The following is a 6000-nucleotide window of genomic DNA, read 5'->3' as shown; positions in this document are numbered from 1 at the left end:
AGAATACCTTCAATGTGAGTGTTATACAGACAGAAGATTATATAATCTGGAATAGACATCTTGTCTGGAACAGGTGTGTTGACAAAACTGTTTTCTTGGTATTCTGTTTCAGATGTTTTAGGATATTACCATTCTAGTAACACTTTCTTTTTGACAAACAGGTTCCCAGGTGACTTATTTGTGCAAACAGCCATTGCAAAATTGAAGTTATGACTGCATCTTTCTCCAATATGTAATTCATCATAGTTTTTGTTTAGTAGTTTTTTCTTGCAACAGATTTTACTGTTTATTTTTTTATTTTTTTTTCTTTTTCCTATTTGGGTATGAATGCTATGACACACTCTCAGATCGAGTCTTACCCTCTTCACGGTAGGTTGGGCATGTTAATTAGGTTAAATAAATAAAACCTCACACTGAGTACAAAATTCATAATATGTAATGCTGCTAATCGATAGCATCTTGGTTGTTGGGCTTCTACTTCGCTTTGGCTGTTTAGTTCGTAGGATAAGGTGCAGTATTATATATATATATATATATATATATATATAGAGAGAGAGAGAGAGAGAGAGAGAGAGAGAGAGAGAAGGAATAGGTTATGTTTATATATATTATTAAGAATAATGCTAGTATCGTATTCTTTGTAATACACTCATTATTTGATAAAATCACGTGCGTCTTAATTTTTTTATTTTTAAATTAATATTTGTTTAGTTTTTAATAAATTTTAACTAATAATAAAGAATATTAAAAAATATTTGAAAATATATTATTAACATTCTTTTAGTATTAATCATAAATAACTTTATCTATTTAGGTCAAGTTATTTGACATCTTTCCTTACCAATATAACATTATGATAATTTTAGAAACTTGAAGATATCTACGATATTACTATTAAATGTTATGTGCACAACACAACTTGTCGGTGGAAGATAACGAAAGCTGTAGTTCTTTTAAAATATAAAATCTTCCCTTCACCAAAATCCTAAAATTATTCAGATATTTACAAAACATATTATTTGGAAATGTCCAAAGATAATATAAACTTGGATATATATAACAAAAATATAAAATATGCATATTCTATTCCTATATATTTTACTAAATATTCTAAACATTTTTAATCTTTATTTTGTGAGATTTTTAGTTTAATCTTTGAAATTTTGTTTTGTTGTTTTTAATTCTTCACTTTTGATTTATAGTAATAATGTGACAATAACAAAAAATTTATAATGGCTACCTCGTAGTTAATCATGTCAATAAAAATATTAAACTTTAAAAAAATCAAGAATTTAAATTTAAATTTTATAAAACTGTAGACACCAAAATTATATTGAAGTCTTAATTAAAATTGTTAATCACATCATACCATTTTCTCAATGAGCAGCTTTACACCATTGTGGTTCATGGAAGCAATGGCCGCTTAGTTTACAACAGATGGTAGCAGAAAAACATAAATAAGGAGCCCTTTTTTATTCACCTGATATGGATGACTTTAGTCGAGTGATATTTGCTAGTTCACTGATTCAATTGGTCAAGCCCAACTTTTGGACACTGTATATATCATTATCCTTAAGTTTGTCGTAAAATAATACCTTTCTTCAAGAAATTTAATAATACATGAAAAATAAATTGATTTTGAATGGTTATCTTGAAATTTGAAAAGATGTGCATTATCAATTGTTTACATATTTATGGTTTATTGACTAAATGCTTGAGATTGACTACATTAATTATTGAGAATAGGTAGAGAAGTTCGAAAATGTGACATTAGGAAAGAGCATAGTGGAGTCATTTTATTTTATTTTTTATTTAACAACGGACATTTTCTCTCTTTTTTTTTACTTAATTTATTTATTATTTTAAAAATTGTTTTATCAACCCTTATATTTATATATTCAATTTGAGCCTTTATTTTCAATTTCCATGAAGATATTGAATAATACTTTCTCTCATATTGTAACGTGTGTTTTTCCATACCGGGAAGCATCATTAGTTTTCACATTAAATCATTTAAATTAAAAAATATTTTTCTTGAAACAACTATTCAATTAAATGATATTTTAAGTTTCTTTAATTTATTTTAAAAAATTCAAGTTAAAATTATATTAATTTAAAAAATATTAAAGTTACAAATTCTAAATTTTACACTTTTAATATTAAATTTACTTATGCTACAAAATGGGTAATTAGTTCACGTAGATTTGCTTGATTTTCATCAAGTAAAATTTCAGATTTAAACGTTACATACTCTCTAAAACTTTGGTTGAGTTAATTCCGCCATATCGTGAATGTTGCTAAATTGAGCATGATGTTAAAAGCAAAATACATTTGTAACTTTATTGTTATATTATTGCATACTTATATAGCAATATTGTATAGAAATTATATTATATATCATCTTGCAAATATTTTTATTGTTTAAAATTTATCTTCCAATGAAAATAAATTCGTGCAGTACATTTACAGTGAAAATTTGACACCTCTATTGCAAGCGAGATAGCTAAAATATACCAGATCGGGTAATGCTATGAAGTGTAGAAGTCATTACTTAAAACAACACAAAAGTCCTCTTAAAGTTGTGTTGCATAAAAGCAATGCTTTGCTTCACCATTCACACATCCTTTACATATCTTGATTATCTTGGTGAGACAATTTGCTTCAATTTGGACTATACTATTAGACCTAGTCTAAGAACAAAATGGGGACCCTGGAAAAATTACTTTCATTGTGAACCTCATCACGTTATGCCATTTTTATTGATAAACTTAAAAAATTACAGTAGGGGCAAATAAAAATACTACCATCAAATCATAAATACTTTAATCCTTCAAATTACAAGTGCATATCATTTTAACCCTTTACCAAAAACTCCACTTTAATCCTTGACTTATAAAACAACATTCAATTTAATCCTTTTTTTTTTAAATACAAAAGGACAATAAAAAAATAAAACAAAAAAGGCTAATGAATGACTTTTAAAAAATTAAGGACTAAATTAAAATTTTTGTATAGTTAAAAGTCTAAATTAATGGAAGTAAACAATTTAAGAGATTAAAATGGGTGATATAGAAGCAAAATCTAATTAAAATTTTAGGTCTGAACGTGATAGTATAATAATTCAACAGTCATAAGCTTGAACTCTGGTTTAATGTAGTCTTCAATTTACATGCACCTTTCTCATATCAATAATCACAACACTCAATCATTTATTAACCTAGTAGACAGACCAAATTTACAAATTTGACCACTATGATAGCTGCTGACCATGACCAAGTTTACAAGCGGCAGTAGTATGAGATAGTTAGAGTGAAAAGTTTTGTTTTGAGTAGATTAAAAAATATTTTCTTTTAGGCTTTAAGTAAAATTTTGATTCTATGATATCTTGATCACAGTAAACTAATCTAAACATAAGAATACGTGCCATTCAACCAAGATATACATAACAAATTGGCCCAAATGTCCTTATATAGAAATATTAACCAACAGTGTCACACCTGAATTAGCTCTAAACCGCAGAAGTTACGAAGGTTAGGTCAAAACTTCATAGTTCAACTCAAATGCAGTTACCGACGAAATAACTAGGGGGTGTTTTACACACCCGAGCTGTCTCGGATACACTGCAACAACTCGACATTTATAACTGGTAATAGTCTAATTCTAGCATTAATATCTTTCACCATGCCGTTTCAATTTAATAAAAAAGAAATAATTAGACCTTGGTTTATAAAGAAAAAATATGTAACATTCACGAATTCCAGCAAGCAAACAAAGCACAAGGTGAAGTGAAAAAATTAAAGCCCTCCAACTCACTAAAGATGATGGTTTCACTAGATACTCTAGATAGAGTATTTCACCTTAGGCTTGAATCAGGAGAACCATCTCCGTATGAGACCAGGCCTTTCTTTCCATCTGGGCTTCCGGATGATGACCTTTACCTGTTGTCTCTGCTTGTTCTTCGTGGAGATTGTGATTCCACTGAAGACCTGGTTCGTGATAGACTCCTGCTCCGGGATGAGAAGTGCCTCTTCACATGAGGTTGATAAGCATTAACAGGTGAACGACTGTGAACTGGGCTTAGGCTTAGGTTGTATCGTCGAGCTCAGTAATGAGGGCTGCGTGATGCAGATGGTGTCCTGCTCCTTCTACTTCGGTACTTACATATAGGTTTTCACACACTCCACTTAGCATGCATGGTGCTATCATTATTAATTAGTGGCATAGGGGAAAGGGAAAAAAAAAAAAAACTCAGCACCAGAAAAGAAAGTGTCTTAACAAATGAATCAAATCATGATGAGAAATAAAGCATGCCTCAAATACCAGATTAACTAAGAAATGTATATGTTAAAGGGTGTTTGGAGGGAACCTTGGTGGAGTTCTTCCACGTGGTGGTGGGCTCTTATTACGCCTAGGGGAGTACCTCCAGTAGTTTGAGTATCTGATTGCAGAAAGTGTAAAAAAAAATAAAAAAAATCTTATTCAATTCTCAGTTTTACCTTATTTTGATGACTAAAAATTATATACAACTTTACCAGTTTACTTATCACGGCCATTTCTTCCATTATAACGATACGACCTCACAAGAGATCTAAAGGAGTTCCTATACCTTCTAGTAAATTTTGTCAAGATGGAGATCTTACCTAAGATCAGGAGGTCAAAAATCAAAAATTGTAGGATCATAAAATAGATCATAATATACTATCATACATATAAAATTATACTTAAACATATATATATAAGCATAAAAAATAACATATATAAGAAAATTAATATCTAAATCACATAATTTAATTAAACATAACTTAAAAGTCATAGATTTTAGATCCAGTACAACATATAATTAGTCAAACTAGTACTAATCTATTACAATAAATTTTACAAGCTCCAATCAGGATAATCATCCTTTATATAGTCATCTTTATCAATATCATCTACATTAGGCTCATCATCATCAGCAGGTGGAAGGTCCAAATCATTTATAGGTGTACTTGCACTACCAACATCACTGCTTGCTTCTCCACCTTGAATCAAGTTCTCATCTAAATTCATATATGATATTAGCTCATTCTCCTCCTCTATAATGCAATCATCATCAGAAGCAACATCTACAATGTCAAAGTTAGACTCTTTTCCTCTTGATACTATTGCCTGATTTTGAGTTTGCCATGACATATACAACATCGTTCATCATTTTTTGCTTTAAACGATTTCTTTTCTTGGTGTGAACCTAAATATCAACATAATTAATTAATAATTTAACATAATAATTATAGTAATTCATTTGGTAATTTTAAGAAATAACTTACCATTTTAAAAATACTCCAATTACGTTCACAACCAGATGAGCTGCATGTCAAGGTCAATACACGAATGACAAATTTTTGTAACTGTCGATGTTCTCCACATAAGATTCTTACCATTGTGCTGGAGTTTTCACTTTCATTCCAGTAATTACTAATTTTGTACCAAAATATCTTTTTTAGCTTTGAAATATTCCAATTGACTATCAATCTTATTCATTTCATCCATATTTTCTACCATTCTTTCTAAACACTCATATAATCCATAATTAACTTCAAAATCAGCTTCAAAATTTGGAGCATAATGCAAAATTAGGTTAAGGTAATAGCCTGCAGCATGTAAAGGTCTATGTAGTTGGTTGTCTCATCTTTCATCAATTATCTCCTATAGTGGCATGAAACTAGAGATTAAAAAATGAAAAAAATATATTTTCAAACCAAAGCTATAAATTATCAAATTAAACTAAAGTCTAATATACCTTTTTTTTTAACATCATTGAAGTTTGTTTTAATTTTCTCTTTGGCTCAATCTATTTCCTCATAAATGAAATCCATGGCTGGCTTATCCTTTGAATCCACCAAGCGCAACACTCTAATTAAGGAATAAGCACCCCTTAAACAATTTAAAATATCTTTTCAAAACTCCTTATTTATGACTAGATTTTCTACAACTATTTCATTTTTCGTTTTGACAAATTTA

The sequence above is a fragment of the Abrus precatorius genome, unplaced genomic scaffold (genome assembly GCF_003935025.1).
Source record: "Abrus precatorius isolate BTA unplaced genomic scaffold, Abrus_2018 Scaffold8, whole genome shotgun sequence".
Taxonomy (NCBI): Eukaryota; Viridiplantae; Streptophyta; class Magnoliopsida; order Fabales; family Fabaceae; genus Abrus; species Abrus precatorius.
This window is presented reverse-complemented; position numbering follows the sequence as displayed.